The 12,254-nt window shown below is 55.3% G+C and overlaps 1 protein-coding gene across 2 annotated transcripts in view; it reads right to left on the reverse strand.

Annotated features, from left to right (window-relative positions):
* HRH2 (histamine receptor H2) overlaps positions 1 to 12,015 on the reverse strand; it is a 43,109-nt gene extending 31,094 nt beyond the window's left edge. For both annotated transcript variants that reach the window (XM_079143666.1, XM_079143667.1), the window contains exon 1: positions 11,881 to 12,015. The gene's annotated coding sequence lies outside the window, so the exon portion shown is untranslated. The remainder of the gene's footprint in view (positions 1 to 11,880) is intronic.
* Positions 12,016 to 12,254: the final 239 nt, after the last annotated feature.

A 12,254-nucleotide genomic window follows, 5' to 3' on the forward strand; every position in this document is an offset into this window, starting at 1 on the left:
CGCACCGAGGGTTATCTTAGCCATTGCTCCTCCCCACCTTCCGGCCCCACCTGAGTCCTGGACAACCTGAAGCAGTCAGCGCCACAGTACTGCCCACTTTTGCAAATGTGGCCCAGAGAGGCCAAGGGCCTGGGCAGAGCCCAGCACCGGTGGCTTCTGATTCCTGATATCTGCCGCATCCCACGCCCCGTGCTCCCCAACTCCTATCTGTCCCCTAATACCTCCTGCTTCCTCAGATTCACAGAACACCATCCTGTTTTGTTTTTGACTGAGTCATTTTTCCTTCTAGTGTTAAAATCGTGGCAAAAGAACTTTGATCATTACAGTGATCACCGGGATCACTTTCCTTCAAGTAGGTCACCCTAAAAATAAACACAGTCGAAGCACAACCTGTGTAGTGGCAGTCTCCCTAGGGACCCCTCGTTAGAAAGGGAACCTGCCTGCACTCCGGGGCCGGAGCACCGAGGAGCACTCCGCTCAGACCTTCTGTGTCATGCCGGGGCGGCTTTGGAGAAGGGGGTTTCTGTGTGACTGGATGCTGGCCAACACCTGTGTCTTTGACCCCACATCCGTCCAGGGACCCCCCAGGGCTGCTCGCACTGGAAGAAGCACCCTAGGAAGCAAGCCCCTGCAGCGGGAAGGGGTCAGCCAGGCCTGGATGCAGGCTTAGCAGCTTCTCACTGTGCTGCTGGGCATTGGCTTCTCTCTGCACCTCTCTGAGGCTGTCCTGCCAGATGCAGCCTGCGGTGCTGCAGATGAAATGTGGGGGTGAACAGCAGTGCTGGAAGCATCCTGGCTCATTGGTGGACAGCCCGGCCCGCTTCTCCCACGCATTTCCCTCTTGGAATTGCAGTTTAAGTCCCACCTTTCCTGTTGGGGAGGGGCGAGGAGCAGGCCAGGGAAACGCGGGCGCTGTCTGACGCAGTCTCAGCTCCAGGTGCTCTGCCAGGGTGAGCCGGGCAGCAATGCTGGACGGAGGTCCTGTGTTCAGCTCCCTGCGGAAGGGCAAGACCTCTCGGGCATGCAGCCGGGAAGGGGCGGGGGGAATGGGGCAGGGGGCCTCTGCTGTGCAGGTGCTGGCAGGAAGCGGGGCAGTGGAGGTGGCAGGGTGGTTACAGAGCTGGGTTGGTCCTGGAGACAGGGTGCTGCCAGGTTTGCAGAGGGGAACAGCGAGAGAGGACTGTGAAGGACAGGAGGGCCCTGAGACTGCAGGCAGGAAGAGACTTTGCAAACCCTCTGGCCTGAGCCCTCCCTCGGTTCTCCTGAGAAAGCCCACGCAGTGAACCCCAAAGCCTTGGGGGATCAAGTCCTGGAGATGTTCCTGGTAAAGTCCCCAAACTCCTCTTCTCCCAGCTCAGGAGTTTCTGCCACCAGAGCCCTTCCGCTTCCCGGGCACCGCCCATCCCCACCAGCCCCCTCAGAGATGATTCCTGTCCTCCCTGCTTCCTGCATGACAGAAGGATGCCCGTCACCAGCACCACAGATGCAGTTCTTTGCTTCACTTCTGGCCACAGAAAGGCAAGTAGAAGTTCACGGGCAGAGGATCCAAGTCTGCTTGCCTAACGTCACCCAAGGAGGAGGCTCCAAGGCATGGTGACAGGCCCAAGTCAGGTAGTCTAGCAGAGTAAATTGCAGTCCAGACAACTGTCCACCTGGAAGGGACTTTTGCCTTCCTGATGTGTCGGCTCTGGGGAAGTGATGTGGTAGGGTTAAGCAGCCACCTGAGTGACGCAGAATCTCCAAGGGTTTCTGGGGGGCTCCAGGAGGGTGGGAGCATTTGCAGCCTGGCTGTTAGAGTGTCACAGGCACACTGCTGGTCCCAGAGGAGTTGGGGTGGGGGAGAAAGTTCGTGTGTGTGTGTGTGTGTGTGTGTGTGTGTGTGTGTAAGAGGCAGGGGCTGGGGTTGTGGGACCTCTGAATCACCTGCTAGTGTGACTGAGGACAGCAAGTAACCCAGTGATGGCTCATGTATAGGAATCCCTGTCCAGCACTCCAGACGGATGGCCAGCTGCCTCCTTGGTGACCTGTAAGGACCAGGCTGCACTCCATTTCAGTAATGTACACCTCCTTAGTTTTCAAGTATCTGGATGCAACAGTGAAGCCACAGACTGAGTTCAACTTGCTGGAGAGTCCTGCTGGGTCCAGACCATGCTCATGACCTCTTAAGACAGCAACAGCATTTAATCATCAGGAGAGTTCATGGAACCTAGGTTTCCAATTATAGACAGCCCTCAGTCTATGACGGTTCAGCTTAGGATCTTCAGCTCGACAGTGGTGTGAAGGCTACACCTTACAACCATTCTGTTTTCATGTTCAGAGGACAGTCAGCAACTCATAGAAGATATTCCACACCCTATTATGGAACAGGCTTTGAGCTAGACACTGTTGCCCAACTACAGGCTAACATACACGTTCTGGGCATGTTTACTGAGGCTGGCAAAGTCCAGCTGGGTCCCTGGAAAGGCTTTGGTGGCATTCCAATGCTGTGTCAGAGTCCCGGCATCTGGGAGCCACACCTGAACCTTGTGTGGCTCTTGATTTGAACCCTACCACAAAGCCACCTTGAGACAACCAGGGAAACTCGAGTCCAAACTGGGCAGTGAATTACACTGAGGAAGGGGTGGTCCTCCTGTAATTCTGGCCATTGAAATGGGAAGGGAGTCAGGCGCTCAGCAGCAGGAAACGGACACTGAGGTGGTTCAATAGAACAGATTTCCTCGGACTTTTGCTGTGCTGGGACTTGGCACAGGCTAGGCAGGTGTTCTGCCACCGAGCTACGCCCCCAGCCCCTGATATCACAGATCGAGGACAATGCTCAAGAGAACAAGGGACAGGTGGAGGAGGGAACGGGAAAGATAACTGGCAAGCGAGCGGTGCTCTTGAGCGGAGAAAGGGGACCCAAGGGCTCCTCCCACCTTTGCCCGGCTGCATATCCAGGGAAGGTCTACGATGAGCAAATCTCACAGGGGATCCTCCGCGAGGAGCATCTGCCAGGGCTGCTCTGCTCCACCATGCTGCGCTGGGATGAGTCTCACCCTCGCTGTCCCTCCTGCTCTGGGGACATCTGGCCTTCCTGCTTCTCCCACCCCACTTTCTAGGGGGACAATTCTGCCCGAGGCCTGGCTGCTTCTCCCACGCTGCCTTTCGCGGTCACGCTTCCTCCTGCACTGGGCTCGGACCCTCTGCCCTTGGAGAAGCAGGCGTCTCTGCCCTGCCCTCAGCTCCACCCCCAGGCCCCAAGCAGAGGAAGCCCCTTTCCCAGCAGCTGCCTTGGGTGCCACCCTTGCTCTGCTACTTGCCAGTTGGGCAACTCGTGTTGGTGGCTTTGCCTTCCCTCTCACTTCCCCTCCTGCCAAATGGGGACCATAATGCCAGCCTCCCGGGGCTGAGAGGCCCAGGCGGGGTGAGGACAAGGCTCTCCATGAGCCAGCCTTTGGGTTCTGTGGTGGCCCCCACCCTTCCACGCTAAGCGGTGGCTTGGTCACTCTGCCTCAGACCCATCCACTGGGTGAATGAAAGCCACAGTCGTCCCCATGTTACGTGGCCGACTGCTGGGAGGAGTCGCCAGGGAACAGGCGTCAAGCACTCACGGGAGTCTGCGTACAGGTGAGGCACAGCACTTACGGCACCTGCCCTCCTCCAGCTTGCCGCCGTGTGTCTTGTCCTGTTGCTTGCCTTCCAGGACCTCAGGCACATCCCTTGCCTCAGCTGTACCCCAGCAGCCACCTGTCCCCACGCCTCGCCCGGTCTACCCAGTCCCTGTCCTGGCCCCTCTGCTTCTGGCTCAGACACCTGGCTTCCTGGACATGCTCAGTCAGCCCAGCTCCAACTGAGTAGAAAGCTCCTCTGCTCCCGACAAGAGCTGTGGGCTACAAAGACGTCTACATTTAAAACCAGAAAAACGGTTGAGTGAATTACGTCTTAATGGAAATACTAGACAGCTGGTATCACCAATCTTGGATACTATAATAAGGGGAAATGCTTCTATTCAGATTAAAAAATAGCAAGATTCCAACTGCATATAGAAAATGACTAACTATGAACTCCTAGCCTGGCAACCTTGGGGGGGGGGCGGGGATAACCAAAGTTTATGCCTAGAAAGACTGGATGGTAATAATGATTTTCTTTGGATACTGATAGCAGTTGTTATTATCTTCTTTTCATATTTGTTTATTCAAGATTTTGTACCTTGGGAGTTAATTCTACATTGCCTAAAAATCAACACAAAGGGTACTGAATGAACAGTGTGCAGAATATGCTTCTCTTTGGGCCAAAAATAATACAAACACATATAATATGAATGCAATGATATAAATAAATACAGTAGTCCCTCTTACCCACAGTGTTGCTTTCCCTGTTGTCAATCATCATCTGAAAATATTAAATGGAAGAGAAATAAAACAATTCTTAAGTTTTAAATTACATGCTGTGGCAGGATGAAATCTCATCTGTCCTACACGAAACAGGAATAATCCCTTTATCCAGTGTGTCTGTACTGTATATGCTACCCACCTGTTAGTAGCTATCCTTATCAGACTCACTACCCTGGTACCACTGTGCTTGCGTTCAAGTAACCTATTTTATTTAATAATGGTCCCAAAGCACGAGGATACTGATGCTGGCAATCGTATTAGGGTGGTATTGTTGTAATTGCTCTTTCTTATGATTAATTATTATCAATCTCTTACTGTAACTACTTTATAAATTAAACTGCATCACAGGTGTGTATTTTAGGAAAAAACATGGGATTCGGTGCTATTGCTGATTTCAGGCACTGGCTGGGGAGAACTGCTGTACATTTTTTGCTTACGTTTTCATAAAGAAGATCTGGAAGAATGCACCCCAACAAACTAACAGAAGTGATCTCGTTTCTGGGGGAGGTGGGGAACTGGGCAGTGGGGGCCAGAGGCCAGTGAGCCCTTTCTCTCGAGCCTCTGCACACTGCACTTCTGAACCACATGAATCTTACCCAGGTGGAGAGACAGCATGACCACCTCGAGCAGTGTCAGGAGGACGCAGCGTGTTTCCAAATGGGCTGCGTTTGTTAAAGGCATCAATTCAAAACAAGGGGCCCTGTGCTGGAGCTCTGTCTCATCGACCGGGCTCTCCACTGTGGACCTGACTGACCCCGCCAGTGTGCACCATGACCAAGGAGGCTGTGGAGGAAGGACTTCCACAGAGCCACACAAGGCCCTAGAACGCCACCCTCTCCAGAGACCGATGCTCTCCGGGACATGGTTTGGGGACAGAGGGGAAGGGCTCTCTCTGGGCGCCAGGTCTGGGTGCCAGGGTGACAGGACAGGGATGGTGCTGGGGTCCTGGGCCCCAGGGTAAGAGGTCCCAGGCAGGAGAGGAAATGAGGCAGCCGTGCAGGGACTGCATGCAGCTGCACCACTGTGTGGGTGGAAGGCCGCGTCCAGCGGGGTGGGCGCTACACAGCTGTGCTAACTGTGGGCCGAGAGCCCTCAGTGGCCACATTTTCCAAGAGAAGCTGGAAATCTGCATATGAAATGGAATCTTTTGACTTTAAAATAAAATGTCCAAACTTTTCAATGAAATCTCATTTAAAGTATTGGCTCTTTTTTTTTTTTAAACATCTTACAGGCTTTGTAAAATTCTCTGCTGGCTGCTGGTCTGATCTCTGCCCATTTCTACAGAGCCAGATCAGCTTCCGGGATTTACTCATCCTTTTCTAACCCCTCTGCAATGTCATTATTGCTTTGGGACTTTTGCATCTGATTGGTATTAAACCCACTGGCCAGTTGCCTGGGGGAGACTGACTTGCCCCTGCTGGAACCCAGGCTGGACCTGCCCGTCTCTGGCCTGGGGGTCTGGTAGGGGGAGAGCTGCGGCTCTAGCCACGGTTCCTCGTGGGCCCTGAACGCTCTGCGTCTAGAAGCGAGAGGCAGTGGCCTTGCAGCTGCTCTGGGCGCTATCAGCCAAACTGTGCTGAGTGTCGATCCCTTTCCACTCTCCTGCCTCGGTTTCCCCTCCCCTCTTCAAGTATCCAGAAGTCTCCCTCTTGCTTTAACTCTCTACATTCTCACCCACTTTCCTGCACAGCTGGATCCCTCCATCTGGACCACCCTCCCCGGCTGCCTCCATCTCGTCTCCAGCCACTTGGAAAATGCCGCGCTCAAATGCCAGCTTCCACGGCTCGGGTGAGTCTGGGCAGGCGGATGGCAGCTGTTCCTCCCCTTGGCTCGTAGGCTCCCTCCCTGCATGCGACCCCCACTGGTGCGGGTAGTCTGGCCTCTCAAAGCCGCTTGTGACTCTGCCCCTTGTCTTCAGCTCTGCTCCAAGTGAAGGGCAAGAGCCAGGGCACCTGACTAGGCTCCCAGGTCTCCGCCCTCTCCTCCCCTGCTGTGTCTGCAGAAAGGGCATTTTAGAAACTGCAAGCTGATTGCCTCTATGGGAACCCCCATAGCCTACGGGGCAAAACCCAAACTTCACCTTGGCAGTGAGGGCTCTTCAAGACCTCCCCCCACTTGCCCATCACCTCGTCCCACTGCCCAGGGTCTTGGATGAACCCTGACTGCTCTGAATGCCCCGAGCACACCTGCAGGTTTTACAGCTCTGGGTCTCTACACAGCTCCTTCACCCAGATCACCCAGCCACTCTGTCCACCTGGGGACACTCACCTAAAAACCCAGCTCTGCAGAGCTCTGGATGCGGACTCCCCAGGACAGCAGGCACCGGGGTCTCCGAGGTCTGCAGAGGGCAGGAGGGTGGCACTATTCCTGGCAGCTGCTCACGGGTCTGTCTTCTCACCTACCCGGGATCCTTGGCAGGAGTCAGACTGATCCACCCCCGTATCTTCAGTGCACTGCTGGGGACTGCTGCAAGCAGCGCCTTGGTGAGGGTCTGTTGAATGACCGAGTGGACAGCTCTGCGGCTCAGAGAGGGCTTGGAGGTCAGGTGATGACTCTACCAGGGGAAGTAGACAGCCCTGGAGTGGGAGGTGACCAAGGTGTCCAGCTTTTGCTGGAGTGGGTGTTTACAATCTTTCCCGCTGTTCCTAGAGTCTGGGAACCAGGTCAAACCTGCCATGTCCTCTTAGAGACTGTCCTGGGGGGTAGCGGCAATTGGCCACGCTGTCTGCTCCAATGCGTGACCAACCTGGCATTAGCCACCCTCCTTTCACTGTGGCAGTCCAGGCTGTGCTGTCACATAGCATCAAACCACGGCAATGCTGGACAGACCCTTTAAGATCAGTCAGTCAAGGCCCCCTGTGGTTTTCAGATGGGACAGTTGAGGTTCAGAAAGGGGAAGCAGCTTGCCCAGGGTCACACAGTAAGAGAAAGGTATAGCTATGCCTGGAGACCAGGACTTCAAGATCTGATCAGGAAAAAAAGATCGAATGATACTTTGACATATCCAAAGGGTCTGAGGGGACGCCCTGGAGATTGGGAGGCCAGAGAGGCCTTTCTGAGGCGTAGCCTGGAGCTGCTGTGCAAAAGGAGAGCTGGACAGAGGAAAGAGCAAGTGCAAAGGACTGGAGAGGGGATGAGTGTGGGGTGGCCAGTGGCCGGCACAGTCAACACCATGGGCGGTGCCCCATGGGGCAGTGCCCTTAGATGTCTGTGGAGTTCGCATTTCAGTCTAAGTCAGGGAACCACGCAATGGAGATCAAAAGGTGACTCTGAGGAGATGCTCTCCAGAGCAGGCACCATGCGATGAGCACACCAACCAACCCCGAAATCCGCGGGCCACCAGGGAAATGCAAACCCAAACCACAATGGTTTCATGCACACACCGGGGTGGCTGCGATCCAGAAGACGGTGCCACGGCAGGTGAGGAGGCAGAGACATGGAACCCCGCGCAGGGCTGCTGGGAATGCAGAAGGGTGCCGCTTTGGAAACAAGTCCAGCAGTTGCTTAGCAGGGGAAATGGCCTTACCTCGTGACCCCACACTTCTACCCCTGGGTAGAAACCCAAGAAAAATGAACGTATACGCCTCCAAAAGGGCTGTGCACAAGTGTTCACAGCAACATTAGAAGTGAAAACAACCCCAAAGCCCAGCAGCTGGTGAGTGGACAGGAAGGTTGTGGGACTGAATGACCAGCAATGCAGCACCATCAGCCACAGGAAGCATGTGTGCTGACGTGCCCCAACATGGATGCACCTCAAAAACATCACGCGGGGCAAGAGGCCACTCACACAAGGCCACACGTCATTCGAGTCCATCGACATGAAATGTCTGGAAGAGGCAAATCCAGAGAGGTTGCCCAGTGGCTGGGTGGGAGTGGGTCAGGGAGGGCACTCCTCACATTCACAGGAAAGTATTCTGAAATCAGATTGCAGTGGAGGTTGCCCAACTCCGTGAGGATACGAGACATGGACCTGCACAGTTTAAAAGGGTGGGTTTTAAGTACAGCATCTCTATAAAGCTATTATGATTTAAAAAAAAGAAAGACAGCCTGGTTGCTGATGGGGGCAGAGAGAGTGGAAGCAGGGAGACCTGGTGGCCCTGTGGGCCGTTAAAGGACCAAAGTGCCCAGCACGGGAAGCACTCGGAATCTCTGAGGCTTCCCTGCACGTGCCGATCCCGGGCCAGGAAGGCCCCTCTTCTAACCCAGCCTTGGAATCGCGGCACCAGTGCTGTTTTGGACAGGCTCATTCTGGGTGTGCTCTGTGGAACACCTAGCAGCCTCCCTGGCCTCTCCTAGATGCCAGAACACTCCTCCCCAAGCTGACAGTCAAAAATACCTCTAGGCTTGACAAATGCCCTCTGGGAGGCAAAGTGGTCTCCACCCGAGAACCATCGCTCTAGCCTCTCCCTGGGGAGTCCCTGCCTCCCGCAGAACCACTTCAGCCATGGCCTCTGGGAGCTACCTTGCAGCCCCTGAGTCCCAGTTCCCTAGACACGCAAGCCAAGGCCTGAGGACACTGCCCACACCTCTGAGACCCTTTAGGTACCACAAGGGCCCAGCACCCAGAACAGAGCTGAGCTCTTCAAGGTCACTCTGGAGCCCTTCCTTCACCTGCACAGTGCAGAGACAGCTTTCTTCTGTAACCGGTAACCTGGGGACCCCGGAGAGCAGATCTGAACGGGATATTGAACGACAAGGAGGAAGACCACTAAGCAAAGGAGGGTGCTGTGTGTGAGAGGAGCTGCTTGTGGGAGGCTGGGTGGGGGTACGGGCACAGCTGTGTGCAGACCACTGCAGGGTGGACCAGCAGAGGGCAGGCAGACAGGTCTAATCCCACAGCTGGTAGCTGCAGGGGACCAGAGGCAGAGACTGGGCCATGGTGGCCAGGACTTTGTGCCTGACCCTGGGGGAATGGGGAGCCCGGGAATACTTTTGAGCGGGGGAGCAGAGTCTCAGATCTGCATTATCAAATTGACAATGGGACAAAGTATGCATCCGAATTAGAGGAGACAAGACAGGAGACAAGCGGATGGTGAAAAATTCAATCTGGCAAACACGATTTTGAGGGACAATTCGGTCTCCAGGATGGACGTAGAGGCCCTCTGAGAACGGCCATCCATTCTATAGAACTACACAGCACCTTCATGCATGCAGCACCCCCTTGCTTTCCCAGCAAGATCTCAACACTAGCAGCAGACAGGGCTATGTCTGTCAGTCATTAAAGTGCATGCTCGCTGCCTCCAACCTGCAAAGCCCAGGGAACAAATCTCCCATAATCCTAACGCCCACAGGCAAACACCATTAACTTTTAGCTGATTTCCTTCCTGTCTTTTGTCTAGGTCTTGCCACAAATTTGGGGGACCATACTATACATATGCCAATGCATAAGCACGTTCCTATTCATTGAAAACTCTCCGGTCTTGGTAGCCCCATGGCTGTCCCTATGGCCGAGCATTACAGGCACTCTGTGACTGTGGATGAATAACTTGGCAACTGAAAGAGATTTTGTTTGTATCCCCACCATTTCATCTGGATGTACTCTTAAAACATTTTTGGCAAAGGAACCTCCCTGGCTTGTTGAGACATCCTTTCCCTCATCATCAGCGACTTCTTTCCCAAGAACAAGCTAAATCCTTCGGATTGGACCTTAATCCTGCTTTTCCTTCCTTGGGGCATTGGTGGAGAAGGACCACAGCTGGCCCTGTTTTCCCTATGGACATGTTGGCTGGGAGGGTTGGTTCCTTGGTCATCAGCCTAGGACAGAGACCAGAAAGTGCCTGCTAGTGACCCCAGGGAAACCAATCTAAGCTGAGCCCAATGGAGCCAAGTTATCTGAACAAGACAAGGGAGGAAGGAAAAGCACTGCCGGCCAGGGTGGGGTCAGGGTGGGCCGGCCTCACGTGGGCTTCCTATGTGGCACTGAGGAGCAAACGTCCTTCCCTCCAGACCCTAAAGAAACCGCCTGACAGATGTACCTGAGGCCCACTGCCAACCTTCAGGCTCACCTTCACCAGTGATCATGAGGCAGCTCTTCCTACTACAACACACAAAAGAAACCAACACTGTGCAGCTGCATGCCAGGGGCCAGGCCCTGTCATGTAGTTTACGCAGTCCTATTTGGGGATCAGCGCTGTAACGTCAGAAGCACCTGGGAGGCAGGTAGACGGGGGTCCAGTCCCACAGATGGCACTTTCCACCAGTGAAACCAGGCAAAAGTCACTCGCCTCTAGGAGCCTCAGTTTCCTTGTCTGTAAGTTGGGGTTCAACGTCACTGGCTTCGCAGGATTGCTGTGATTACTAGCCAGTACCATACACATAATGCACCTAGTACCAGGCTGCACAGAACAGACCCTTCAGAAAAGTTATCTTCTCATTATTTTCGATTCTTCCACCCCAGGATCATATAGGTCAAGAAATGTAATATATTCAATTGCCTCTGATAAACTCCAGGAATGAAGAGCTCATTACTAGGCAGGAATTCATAACTTCATCTTACAAATAAGGCAACTAGGCTTGACAAAAACTGTCCTCTGAGAGATGGCCTGTCTTAGAGAGCACCAGCTTCAGGGTGTGAATGGGGTAGGGAGCGAGGTCCTGGGACCCCACTCTCTGGCCCTGCTTCAGTCTTAGCTGGGCTACCACCAGCTCTACCCCTTGCTCATTCCTGGCAAGGGAGAGGAAGAGGACATGGTGCATACAAATGAGTTTTCTGGAGAGAAAAAAAAAAGAGGATGATTCTGGGGCCACTTAAGTTTGGTGACAGCTGTCACTGGGGGACACCACAGCTCACAAGCTCTTTCTAGCCCCACCTCTTTATCTTCACAACCACCTCAAAAGGGGCATTAACATGGAACTTGTCACCAGGGAGGAAACAAGCTCACAGGCTCAAGGTCATTGGGATTCTTAAGGGGCCCAAAGGAATCAGAGAGGAAGCCACTTGCCCCCTCTTCTCACAGGGGAATCCCTCTCCAGATGCCCGGGAGGAGTCCCGCCCAGCTGAACGCTGTCGCGCTGGCTACCAGGCTTCAGCAAAGCAGCCCGGGAGGTCCAAGGCCGGTCGTTCTGATTCCTGAGACACTGGGAGGTCCCCTCCCCTCCAGCCCCGGGCCCTCCGCTGGCATTTCTAGAGCAGAGTCGCTCCGTGCTCCGACACATGCAACGCCCTGTAAAATGCCACCCACCGCCCAGAGCCAGGGACAAAACAGAGACTTTACGCGCAAGTGGACTTTCCAGATCTACCCCTGCGCGGGCAGTGGCAAGGCAGAGCCAACCCGCATCCCTTGCTATGCCTCTTGCTGGCGACGCCCGGGGGCAGCGGCCACGATCCCCGAGGGTCAGAGAAGGTAACTGAGACTCGCGGGCAGAGGCACCTGCCCAAGGTCAGGCACAGGCAGAGATGGGGCCACGACAGCCGCGAAGACCCAGGAGCCGCAGCCAAGGCGTCCCGGGCGCCCCGCCCCCGGCGACCCTCGGCGAGCCAGACCCGCGGGCAGCGTCGCCACCTTACCTGGGGCTGCGCCGGGCGGCTCCGCACCGGCTGGGCGCTGCGCCGCGCCCGCTGCGCTCGGGGCTGGGAGGGAGCGGGCGGCGCGCACGGCCCGCGCCCCGCGCCTCGCACCCACTTCCTCGTCCCGCCCCCGGCGCGCCTCCCGCGGGCGCGCCTCCCCCTCCCGCTCGCTCCCGCCGCCGCGCACACGCACGCACGTGCTCCGCTGCCGGCTCCCAGCGCGCCCACCTGCGCTTTTCGCTCCTTTCTCCCGGACCTCCTTCCAGTGCCCTGCCCGCCGCTCCCTTCTTGGTTCCTGCCTTCACACCGCCCCCTCTTCAAAGCCTGCACTTCGTCCCCCTGCTCCTGCCCACTCCCTACTCCTGCACTGAGAC

Source organism: Sciurus vulgaris, assembly GCF_902686455.1.
Source record: "Sciurus vulgaris genome assembly, chromosome: 6".
NCBI classification, from domain to species: domain Eukaryota; kingdom Metazoa; phylum Chordata; class Mammalia; order Rodentia; family Sciuridae; genus Sciurus; species Sciurus vulgaris.